This window comes from Notamacropus eugenii, chromosome 1, assembly GCF_028372415.1.
Source record: "Notamacropus eugenii isolate mMacEug1 chromosome 1, mMacEug1.pri_v2, whole genome shotgun sequence".
Lineage (NCBI taxonomy): Eukaryota > Metazoa > Chordata > Mammalia > Diprotodontia > Macropodidae > Notamacropus > Notamacropus eugenii.
This window is the reverse complement of record NC_092872.1, coordinates 78,241,693-78,254,389: the sequence shown is the minus strand read 5'-3', so window position 1 is coordinate 78,254,389 and position 12,697 is coordinate 78,241,693. Positions and strand designations below refer to the sequence as shown.

The window sequence follows — 12,697 nt, the reverse complement described above, 5'->3', positions numbered from 1 at the left end:
GAAGATTCATTTAGTCTAGTCATTACTGTCCTGCTTTTTCTGTCATGATTCCTATGTTTTAGTATTTTCCTGTAGTTTCTGAACTGTGGCATTTTAATTTTCCCTTCTCATATTAAGTTGTGGACAGAAATATACTCTTTGAAGGCAACTTGATTACAGGCACGAAGATTTATGAAGAACAGTCTAACTCCATCACATATATTGAAAATAACTATAGAGAATGTATGGTGTAATGCAAAGAACTTTAGTCAAGAGAACTGGATTCCTGCTGCCTACCTACCATCAGTAGTTGAGTGACCTTGAACAAATCCCTTACCTTCTTTTAAACCTCATTTTCTTATTCTTCAGAATGAAATAATTGATCTAGAATTGATCTCAAAGTTTCCTTTCAAATCTTCACCATGGTGGCTCCTTGAGCTACAGGTGCCTGTGCTAAAGGCTGTGGCCAGTTTTGCCTTTCCCTGGGCTCTTACAATATAAACATATTGATTCTAGTACTTTCTTGAGGCAACATAGGCTAATTTGAGTGGATGCTACTCCCCAGGAAGAAAGGGGGGAATTAGGAAGACAAGCAAAGAGAAGGAGCAGAGGAATCCCTTCAGATTTCAAGATCCAAGATTCAGAGGGAGATGCTGAACAAGGGGTGTCAGCCTGGCTGGGAGCTGGGGAGAGTTCCCACTGACTCAGAGAGGGGCAAAAAAGAAAAAAGGAGAGTAGAAGGAGACTCCTACAGCTTCCTGAGGATACTCTCTGTGTGTAAGACTGGACTATGGACCCTGTCTGAGAGAAACTTTATATGTTAAATCATCTAGAGACTTTTTGACCCTGGACCTAAAGAGTGAGGGAAAAAAAAACGATCCAAAACCTGAAGCCAATATGGCTATTTTATTTTGATTAAGAACCTAGCAACTATTCTCCCTGCTCCCCCCTCTCCTGACTGACAGGTAGGTCATCTAGACAAGTTCTAGACAAATACCCCAGGTTCAGGGTCTTCCCAGGGTCTTCTCAAAACCATAGTTTATGAGTCTCCATCCATGCATTTACCTTTAATAATTAGCCAGAGGTCATAATTGGTTAAAAGCAAATATATTTAATGAAAAAAAAACACAGTAAAAAAAAGTAGCCATAATGTATTTCCTTGCCCTTCAAATACTTGGGCACAGTTCCACAAGTACTCCATGCCATTAGTCACAAGAGTGGAAACATTGTAGGGAATGTGAGTAGGGAGGGCTGATGCACAATAGAGCACTCTGTATCTCTGCTGAAGGGCTCCTGATATCTTCCAGTTCTGCTCTCATGCTGCTCCTGATTGACTGGTTCCCTACAGGTTTCAGATGCTAAGTAATCTCTGCCAGACTTCTCTGTTTGTCATGTGACTGCTGCTCAGCATTATTCCTCTGCCTCTGGGGTCACTGCTAGGTACTGGCAGCATGGTTCTTCTGGGCACATGGTTTCAGTTAGAGAACTAGGTCTTTCTAAGGGGGAAAAGGAAAGGGAATGAACATTTGTACAGTCCTTATGTGCTAAGGGGTTTACAAATATCTCCTTTGATCCTCATAACAACCCTGTGAGGTAGGCACTATTATTATACTCATTTTACAGTTGAGGAAACTGAGGCAAATGGAAGCTAAGTGAGTTGCCCAGCCAGGATTACACAGCTAGAGTGTCTGAGGTTAGATTTGAATTCTGGTCTTCCTGACTCTGGACCCAGTGCTCTGTCTACTGCAGCACTTAGTTGCCAAAGAGTGGATGGGAAGAGGGGATTTTCTTGGAGGAAAGAGGGATTTTCTTATGTTCTTTTCGTTTAAACCTGATAGTATTTTCTTTCTGATGCAACTTTTAGATGGTAGAAGCCCTTAACAGAGCCAGCAATTGGACAACAGGAAATTCATAAATCATAAGTTTAGCGATGGAAGGGACTTTGTAGGCCATTGAGGCCTGTCCTCTCATTTTACAGATGAGGAAACAGGCTTAGAGAGGTTCTTCCTAGGGAAAAAGACATTCCTGCCTTTTTTTCTCCAAGGAATAGTCTTCTGTTTCTTTCATGGCCATAGCAAGCGGAAGCCTTTTCATCTCTCGATGGAGATTCTTTGCCTTAGGTGTCAAACTCTTTAGAACACAGAACCTAGCAATTCCTAGTTACCTGGGTTTTTCAAAATTAATTCTATTTTGAAAACATTTTCTGCCTCACTGGGGCTTAGGTCTGCCCTACAGACCAAGCTATATTTGGGGATAGAAATTCCTTATGGATCCCTGTTTTGTCGTCAATTGGGGATCTCTGTCTCCAGATTCACTTGGGGAGTATTCTGCGGCAGAAACCACACAGAGCTGCCTGGGTCTGTTCCCTTTCTTCTTTTGGGGGACCCAAATGTTTTGTGACTATATATAAAAGAATCTAAGGAAGCACAAAAACTAAACTATGTATATTTATAATAGTAAACCATCCTGACACTGAAAATGTGACCTAGACCCATACCTTGGGAGAAGAACCACAGACAGAGGGCCCCTGTGGGAGGCAGCTCCATGGCCTTGAGTGGGGTCTAGGTTTGGAGCCCACATGTAGAGAGCCTATAGGAGTTTGAGCCCCTTTGGCAACAGTGACTGAGTGTTAATGGAAGAGAAGGGCCAGTGTGGCAAGGAGCCAGAGCAGGGAAGCTAAACTAAGAAAAGAGAGTGACGTGATGAAATGTCAACAGGAGAAAGGGCAGTCACAGAACAGCCAAGCTGGGAGCAACCAATGGAGGTACACCTGGGTGTCAACAGGAGGCAGGGTTACAGTGGGCAGGGGCCAGGAGGTGGACAGCAACTCATGTGGAGGAACAAATCCTGACCTTGCCCCTTTGCTGGAGCTCTGTCTAGGGCAGTACTATATAAGAGGTGCAGAGAGGCATGACTGTTTAGTGAATTTTGAATTCTTCTGTCCTCCTGGGGGCCTCAACCAGAATAGTGCTAAAATCTATACGGACTGTATAGGTTCCTAGGAGAAGATAGAGGTCCACCAGGAAAAAGGGGAGGGGATATGTATGGACTTGGGTGCAATTCTTTTCTGTGATTTTTTTTTTTTTTTACTATAAATAAAACCTATGCCATGTTTAACATCTGGCAAACTTGAGCACTAGTAATGGGAGCTCATAACCTTCATTTGTTGGGGAGGGTACTGATGTTCCTGGGATCTACCTGGTTGGGTCAAATGATTCAGATTAGTGAGAAAACTGGTAAATGAGTCACAGATTGTGAGAGTCCTTTCACAGTATACCCAGTCTGTTCAGGTCAAGAGGAAATCTCTAATAAAAATATCTATTTCAGTGGGAGATATTAGTGATTCCTTGACTCTGCATCACTCTGTGCTCCAAGTCCAGTAAAGGTTTTGTCTCAGTGGTCCTTCCAATGTGTTAATGTTCCTCCCTGATTTATGTCATTCTCAAATTTGACAAGTGTGCTCTGTATGCCTTTATCTAAGTCACTGACGAACAAAGTTAAAGAGCATAAAGGCAAGGACAGATTCTTGAGACCATAAAATGGAGACTTCCTTTCTAGATGATGTTGAACTGTTAATGACTGGTTTCTGGTTCTGGTCATTCAGCCCATTCCAGCTCTACCTAATTTCACTATAATCAAGTTTACATCTTTGCATACTGACCACAAATTCAGTGTGAGAGTATTTATCAAGTGCTTTGCTGAAATCCACACATCTATCTAGAAATCTATACCTTATCTAGATTATATTATCTGTACAGTATCTATAACATCTTTCTGATCTGCTAAGAAATGAAATGAAGTTAGTTTAGTCTTAGGTAACCCATAGTTGAAACTATATATAAATGGGGACATCTAGAAGACTTCATAATCTATAGGTAATTGATCTTCTGTTAGACAGGATAGACTTCATGGAAATGGTAAATACTTTGACAAATATTAGTCTTTGTTTTATGGCTTGCTTGGTATTGATAATCAGAAGATTATGAAATAGCTCTCTGGCTGCATTTATAAAGAAATCTTATATGATCCTAACATATACATGGAAGAGACTTGGAGGAGTGCCCTTTAAGAATGTTTTGTTGGGGGGGGCGGAGCCAAGATGGCGGAGTAGAAAGACACACATACACATAGCTCTGAACCCACAACCCATAGAATGGCTACAGGGAAGTAACTCACGGCGAATTCCGCACCCAGAGGCCACGGAACATTGGAGCGAGGGAGATTTCTGTTCCAGAGAGACCTGCAAACCTCTCGCGGGGGGGTCCTTCGCGCTGCGGACTGGGTGCCGGGACTGGGAGCTGAGTGCAGCCCTGCCGCGGCCGCGGCACCGAGAGGAAAAGATCCGAGCAGGCTTCACAGACAGGATCTCCAGCGGCCACGCGGGTCCCTCCACCCACAGAGGGATCTGCAAACCTCTCGCAAAAGGTCCGTCACGCTGCAGACACAAAGCCCAGCCCAGACCTGCTGCGGCCACTGCTGCGGCACCGAGAGAAACAGATCCGAGCAGGCTTCAGGGACGGGATCTCCAGCGGCCGCACAAGTCCCTCCACCCACAGGTGACAGGGGTGGGTGAGAGAGTCCTTTGGCGGGTCGAGAGGGGAGTGGGGTGCCCCCATAATTCAGGCCCCCCCGGGAGGTAGAAGCTGAGAGGCGGCTGCAGACAGGGGCTCCCCAAGCGGGCGGGAGCCTGAATCCATTGCGGAAGGTCTGTGCATAAACCCCCTGAGGGAACTGAGCCTGAGAGGTGGCCCTGCCCTGACCTCAGCACCAGAACATAATCTCATACTGAATAGCAGCCCTGCCCCCGCCAAAAGCCCTGAGGCTGGAAGCAGCATTTGAATCTCAGACCACAAACACGGGCTGGGAGGATCAGGAGGTGAGGTGGGTGTGAGGAAAATATTCAGAGGTCAAGTCACTGGCTGGGAAAATGCCCAGAAAAGGGAAAAGAAATAAGACTATAGAAGGTTACTTTCTTGGCGAACAGGCATTTCCTCCCTTCCTTTCTGATGAGGAAGAACAATGCTTACCATCAGGCAAAGACACAGAAATCAAGGCTTCTGTGTCCCAGCCCACCCAATGGGCTCAGGCCATGGAAGAGCTCAAAAAGAATTTTGAAAATCAAGTTAGAGAGGTGGAGGAAAAGCTGGGAAAAGAAATGAGAGACATGAAGTCAAAGCATGAACAGCAGATCAGCTCCCTGCTAAGGGAGACCCAAAAAAATGTTGAAGAAATTAACACCTTGAAAACTAGCCTAACTCAATTGGCAAAAGAGGTTCAAAAAGCCAATGAGGAGAAGAATGCTTTCAAAAGCAGAATTAGCCAAATGGAAAAGGAGATTCAAAAGCTCACTGAAGAAAATAGTTCTTTCAAAATTAGAATGGCACAGATGGAGGCTAATGACTTTATGCAAAACCAAGAAATCACAGAACAAAGAGAGAAGAATGGAAAAATGGAAGATAATGTGAAATATCTCATTGGAAAAACAACTGACCTGGAAAATAGATCCAGGAGAGACAATTTAAAAATTATGGGACTACCTGAAAGCCATGATCAAAAGAAGAGCCTAGACATCATCTTTCATGAAATTATCAAGGAAAACTGCCCTGAGATTCTAGAACCAGAGGGCAAAATAAATATTCAAGGAATCCACAGAACACCGCCTGAAAGAGATCCAAAAAGAGAAACTCCTAGGAACATTGTGGCCAAATTCCAGAGTTCCCAGGTCAAGGAGAAAATACTGCAGGCAGCTAGAAAGAAACAATTCAAGTATTGTGGAAATACAATCAGGATAACACAAGATCTAGCAGCCTCTACATTAAGGGATCGAAGGGCATGGAACAGTATATTCCAGAAGTCAAAGGAACTAGGACTAAAACCAAGAATCACCTACCCAGCAAAACTGACTATAATACTTCAGGGGAAAAAATGGTCTTTCAATGAAATAGAGGATTTTCAAGTATTCTTGATGAAAAGACCAGAGCTGAAAAGAAAATTTGACTTTCAAACACAAGAATGAAGAGAACCATGAAAAGGTGAACAGCAAAGTGAAGTCATAAGGGACTTACTAAAGCTGAACTGTTTACATTCCTACATGGAAAGACAATATTTGTAACTCTTGAAACATTTCAGTATCTGGGTACTGGGTGGGATTACACATGCACACACGCTCACATACATAGAGACAGAGTGCACAGAGTGAATTGAATAGGATGGGATCATATCTTTAAAACAAAATGAAATCAAGCAGTGAGAGAGAAATATATTGGGAAGAGAAAGGGAGAAATTGAATGGGGCAAATTATCTCTCATAAAAGAGGCAATCAAAAGACTCATTAGTGGAGGGATAAAGAGGGGAGGTGAGAGAAAAACATGAAGTCTACTCTCATCACATTCCACTAAAGGAAAGGATAAAATGCACACTCATTTTGGTAGGAAAACCTATCTCACAATACAGGAAAGTGGGGGATAAGGGGACAAGCAGGGTGGGGGGGATGATAGAAGGGAGGGCATGAGGAGGAGAGTGCAATTCGAGGTCGACACTCATGGGGAGGGATAGGATCAAAAGAGAATAGAAGTAATGGGGGACAGGATAGGATGGAGGGAAATATAGTTAGTCCTATACAACACAACTATTATGGAAGTCATTTGCAAAACTACACAGATATGGCCTATATTGAATTGCTTGCCTTCCAAAGGGAAGGGGTGGGGAGGGAGGGAGGAAGAGAAGTTGGAACTCAAAGTGTTAGGATCAACTGTCGAGTAATGTTCTTGCCACTAGGAAATAAGAAAAACAGGTAAAGGGGTATAGAAAGCTATCTGCCCCTATAGGACAAAAGAGAAGATGGAGACAAGGGAAGAGAGGGATGATAGAAGAGAGAGCAGATTGGTCATAGGGGCAATTAGAATGCTTGGTGTTTGGGGGGGGAGGGGATAAAAGGGGAGAAAATTTGTAACCCAAAATTTTGTGAAAATGAATGTTAAAAGTTAAATAAATAAATTTAATAAAAAAAAAAAAAAAGAATGTTTTGTTGGGGAAGACAGAAAATCCCAAGCCTCAAGATTTCCCCTCACAAATGAGATAAAATAGCACCTCAGAGTCAACATAGAGTGGTAAAAATAAATAAGAGTTGGGGTAGAACAGTGGTCTTCCTGGAACAATTGGAGAAGATCTAAAGAAAAATCCCAGGGTGAGGCTTGGTCTCTGTGAAGGGTAAACACCTCCAGGCTAGGTCCACTTAAACAACAAGTGGCAAGCTCTAGCTACAGGAACTTTTACCTCCTGGACAGTGAGGGGAGTTGGCCTCTGACCTGAGGAGTCCAGAGAACCTCTGCTAACATGGAATGCCAGACCCAGCTATGCTGCTGAGAGGTGACCAGGGGTGAGAAGATAACAGGGAGTGCAAAAGCAGTGGGGCAGGATACTGCTGGCTGTGGGCACTTACAGGAGATTGAAGGGCTTGGTTTTGGTTCCAGGCCAGAGAGGAGAACTGAAGAAGGAACTGAGGTCAGAGGCACCATCCCCCAAACGTCAGGACTAGACATGATTACAAAAACTAAACTGCTACAAATAAAATAAAAATGAATAGGCAAAGGAAAAAGAATCCAAACATAGAGAGTTACTATGGGAATAGAGAAGGCTGGGGTTCATCTTCAGAGGAGGATACTGAATCAAAGAAACCCTCTTTTGCCCCCAAAGAGTAACATCAGATGGTCACCTGCAAAAAAAATTCATAGAAGAACTTTAAAAAGACTTTTAAAATGAGAATGAGGAAAAACTAAAAAAAAAATAAGAGCAATCCAAGAAAAACAAGATTTTGAAAAGAAAGTCAATCAATTAAAAAAAGAAAATCCAGAATCTTAAGGAAGAAAACGAATCCTTGAGAAAATCAGAATTGGGCAAGGGGAAGTCAGAGAAGTTATGAGATCAGGAAACAATAAAACAAAACTTAATGAATGAAAAAAGAGAAGAGAATGTGAAACATCTCATAAGAAAAACAACTGATCTGGAGAACAGATCAAGAAGAGAAAACATAAGAATAATTGGATTACCTAAAAACTATGATAAAAAGAAATCTTAATACAATTATCTAAGAAATAATTAAAGAAAATTGTGCTGAAGCATTAGAACAGGAAGGGAAAGTAGAAATAGAAAAAATCCACCAATCACCACCTGAGAGAGATCCTGTGAGGAAAACCTCCAGGAATATCATAGTCAAATTCTAAACCCCTCAGTTCAAGGATAAAATATTATGATCAACAACAACAAAAAATTTAACTATGACAGTACCACAATTAGAATCACACAAGACTTACCAGTGGTGATTCTAAAAGACTATAGACTTTGGAACACTATATATCAAAGAACAAAAGAACTGGGGTTGTGGCTGAAAATATTATACCCAGCAAAACTAAACATAATCCTGAATGGGAAAAAAATGAACATTTAATGAATTGTCAGACTTTCAGGATTTCATTAAAAAAAAACCAAAACCAAAACCTGAACTTAATAGAAGACTTGACAAATAAGAGCCAAGAGAAATATAACGTACATACCAAAGACAGATTACAAGGGACTCAGTAAGGACAGATTGTTTACCTTCTATGGAAATAAAGTGTAAAATGTATGTCTAAGATTGTTATTAGTAATTGGTAATTAGTAAGAAAGACTGAGGTAGACCTGAGTATGATATGATTTTTAAAAGTAAAACTGTTTAGAAACAGCTAAAAACAGTAATTATCTTATGTAAATGAGGTCCAAGAGGAAGAAATGATGCAGAGGAATTTGATGGGGGAAGAGGGCTGGTAATTCTGGAAACCTACTTTTATTGGGAATGGGTTCAAGAGGGAATCATACATAGATACATATATACACATATGTATAAAAGTCTTCTAAATTCAGGAAGAAATAAAATGTTAAGAGGATAGGAAGGGGGGAGAGGATAAGGGAGGGATCTCTAGAGGGAAGAATGAGGGAGTAAGTTAAAGGGAGGTATAGAAGGATGTTTAGATTAATGGGAATGGGAAAATAAGGAAGAGATCCTTGGGGAGATAGATTAAGTGATAAGAGGACAAGGTAGCAGGTAGAAGTAAAGTAGAGGAGTCAGGAGAGATAGAAAATAAGAGATCCATACAAACATAAAGTAAAGATCAGGAGTGGAATTTGTTAAGGAAAAATGAGGAGGGGTGATAATCATGATCTCAGACAAAGTCAAGGCTAAAACAAATTTAATCAAAAGAGAAAAACTAAAAAACTCCACGGTGTCAGCCATATTTATCAATGCTATTTTGGACTATTTAAAACAACCAGATGGTATGAGGTTGGAATATTGCTATGCTATAGGAAATGATGAGTTGGTATACCTGGAAAAACCTGGAAAGATTTGGACATATAGAGGAAGAGGTTATCCACCCTCCGAGGACAAGTATAGTATGGTCTTACATAGTTGTATATGAGTGTGTATGTCTATATATGAATATAATTATTGATATCTAAGTATATGTATGTGTAATGAAGTACATACAGGTATATATGTGTATGTGTATATATGTATATCCTTGTGTGTATATGTCCATATATGTATGTGTGTATCTATGTGCATACATGTATATACATACACATATACCTATATATACTTATATACACATCTATATACATATACCTATATGTATTTGTGTGTATGTGTATCTCTGAACTAAATTGTAGCCTGGCAGGGGAAGGGCAGGGGAAGGAGAATAAAGAACAAAGTAAAAAGTGCACAGCAGAGAACAAAAGAAGACATAAGGAAGCAAAGAAAAGACGGACAGGGTCTCAAGGCAATGCACAGCATTTATTATATAGGCTTTCTTGAAATGGAAATTTATTGCTATATGTTGTGAATCCTTTCACATGTCCTGTGTACATGGCAATGCTTTTTTTTCTTTTCTTATTTTGTATTTAAGCTTAAAATTTAAAAAATTAACAAATAATTTTAAAAAGAATATGTTTTGTTCTATGGAGTTAGATAGTTTCTTAAAATCAGAATGTACCTTGTTAGGATATTGTATTGTTTTTATTATTTCTTTGAATCTTTTCCTCTGGGGCCAAGCAAGTTGTTCATAGAATGGGGCTGGAAGAACAAATCCCAAGATTGTGGCATATGAAAAGGGCTGCCCCTTTCCCCTCTGGGACCTCAGTGATCCTCTTCGCAAGAGGAGCAGGAGTAGTACAACATGATAAAAGCTATCAGTGTTTATATTTTTTCATCTCTTCCACCTTTTTGATCTTTCAGAGGATGATACCAGTGCTAGAGGCTGAGAGACAGGAAGAGAAAGCATGAGCAGTGAGTGCGGCCGGCCATGCCAGAACCACCTGGGCAGTGGTAAAACAGAAACCAACACTGCATAGAATCAGCTGAGGAACAGCAGCTGCTATGAATCCTACGGCTGGTGAGATTGGGAGTATGAAAGCCCTTTCATTATTCCTATTTATGAGCCACAAATGTGCTCGTGTGTGCCAAAGACCTGAGAGGGTAAAGATGTGGTAAAACAGAGTTTATATTATCTTTGTCATTTTGATTCCATGTTATTAATCACAACATACTGAGTGGCTGAATTTAGGAGAGCTGAGGGAGGAAACTGAAGTGATTCAAATACTACTGGAATGCAAGTGGAAATAGTAAATGTCATACTTCAATATTTTATCACTATTCCATTTTCTAGACTAGCTGTACGTGCTGAGATGCCATATTAGGAGAGAGGGTAAGCCTCTAGGGCTTGTTAAGACTGTCAACCTTCATTAAAAATAATTAGGCAGAGCACATCTAAGGAAGATCTAAAGCAGGGATGGGAAACCTGTGGCCTCGAGGCCACATGTGGCCCTCTAGGTCCTCAAATGCACCCTTTTGACAGAATCCAAACTTCATGAACAAATCCTTTTATTTAGGGGATTTGTTCTGTGAAGTCTGGATTCATTCAAATGGCTGCACTAGAGGATCTAGAGGGCCACATGTGGCCTTGAGGCCTCAGGTTCCCCACCCTTGACCTAAAGGAAATATAGAGCATCACCTGATGGTGTCTAAGATGTAGCAATCTGAGATCCTTCAGACACTCTGGTTGGATATTTACCTATATGATCTCACACATGAGTCCATACTACCAAGGTAAGTTAACTTCTCCACAGCATTCAAATTTTTTTCATTTGCTGTAAATGATGGTTCTACATATGTGTGGTGTACTGCTGGCTGGTAGAGAACCTCTGTTTTCTTGGTGTTAATTGTCAGGCCCAAATTAGCACAAGCTGCTAATTGATCCATGCTCTGTTGCACCTCACCCTCAGAGGTTGCACTGAGTGCCCAATCATCTGTAAACAAAAAGTTGAGCACCAACTCTCCCTCCATTTTAAAAGTCTTGGCTTATAGTCTTCTCCAGTTCCTCCCACCACCCCCCAATCCCTGAAGGTGACCAACATTTGCCCTACATGCTTATATTCTCAACTCTATTAAACCCTTATAAGTATGATTTTCTTAATATTACCCAGCAGAAAACAAGAATTTTCTTACTAAAAACATGGAAAGAGAATATGTAGCCTTTCTTAGATGATTTTTGTATAACAGATTATACCTCCATGTCACATAACTGACCAAAAGGTATAGAGAATACAAAATTTTGCTCTTCATGTTTTTGTGACCTTGTCCTGTCCTCTCCATGTTACATATACAGATGAGATTGTATTATGGAGTATGTAATTGTAGGAACTTCTTCTTTATAGTATTGTCATTTGAGCTGCACTTGGTTTTTTGGTGATCTTTTTGCTTATATTAACTGTGAGCCCTGCAAAGTGAAATGACTGAGTGTCCTATGAATTCTTTTTTTTAAAATTTATTTATTTATTTTTAGTTTTCAACCTTCATTTCCACAAGATTTTGAGTTCAAAATTTTCTCCCCATCTCTCCCCTTCCCCACCCCATAACACTTTGCATTCTGATTATCCCTTTCCCAAGTCTGGCCTCCCTTCTATCACTCCTCTCCCTTCCCTTATCCTCATCTTCTCTTTTTTCTTGTAGGGCAAGATAGATTTCTATATCCCATTATTTGTATTTCTTATTTCCCAGTTGCATGCAAAAACAATTCTCAATATTCGTTCCTAAAACTTTGACTTCCAACTTCTCTCCCTCCCTCCCTCCCCACCCATCCCCACTGAGAAGGTAAGCAATTCAATATAGGCTATATATATATATATATATATATATATATATATATATATATATATATATATATATATATATATATATATATATATATATATATATATATATGTAGTTTTGCAAAAGACTTCCATAATAGTCAGATTGTGTCAGACTAACTATATTTCCCTCCATTCTATCCTGCTCCCCATTTATTCTATTCTCTCTTTTGACTTTGTCCCTCCCCAAAAGTGTTGACTTCTAATTACCCCCTCCTCTCATTTGCCCTCCCTTCTATCATCCCCCCACAACCCATTTATCCCCTTCTCCCCCACTTTCCTGTAGTGTAAGATAAATTTTCATACCAAATTAAGTGTGCATGTTATTCTCTCCTTAAGCCAAATGTGATGAGAGTAAGCTTCACTTTTTCCCTCTCACATTCCCCCCTTTCCCCTCCATTGGAAAAGCTTTTTCTTGCCTTTTTTATGAGATAATTTGCCCCATTCCATTTCTCCCTTTCTCCTCCTACTATATTCCTCTCACCCCTTAATTTTACTT

The 12,697-nt window shown here is 40.5% G+C and overlaps 1 protein-coding gene across 2 annotated transcripts in view; it reads left to right on the top strand.

The window, feature by feature from the left end:
- The window catches only part of LOC140502414 (protein SPATA31F1-like), a 137,743-nt gene that overhangs the window by 34,216 nt on the left and 90,830 nt on the right, over window positions 1-12,697 (top strand). For both annotated transcript variants that reach the window (XM_072606601.1, XM_072606599.1), the window contains one exon: window positions 10,247-10,403. The gene's annotated coding sequence lies outside the window, so the exon portion shown is untranslated. The remainder of the gene's footprint in view (window positions 1-10,246; window positions 10,404-12,697) is intronic.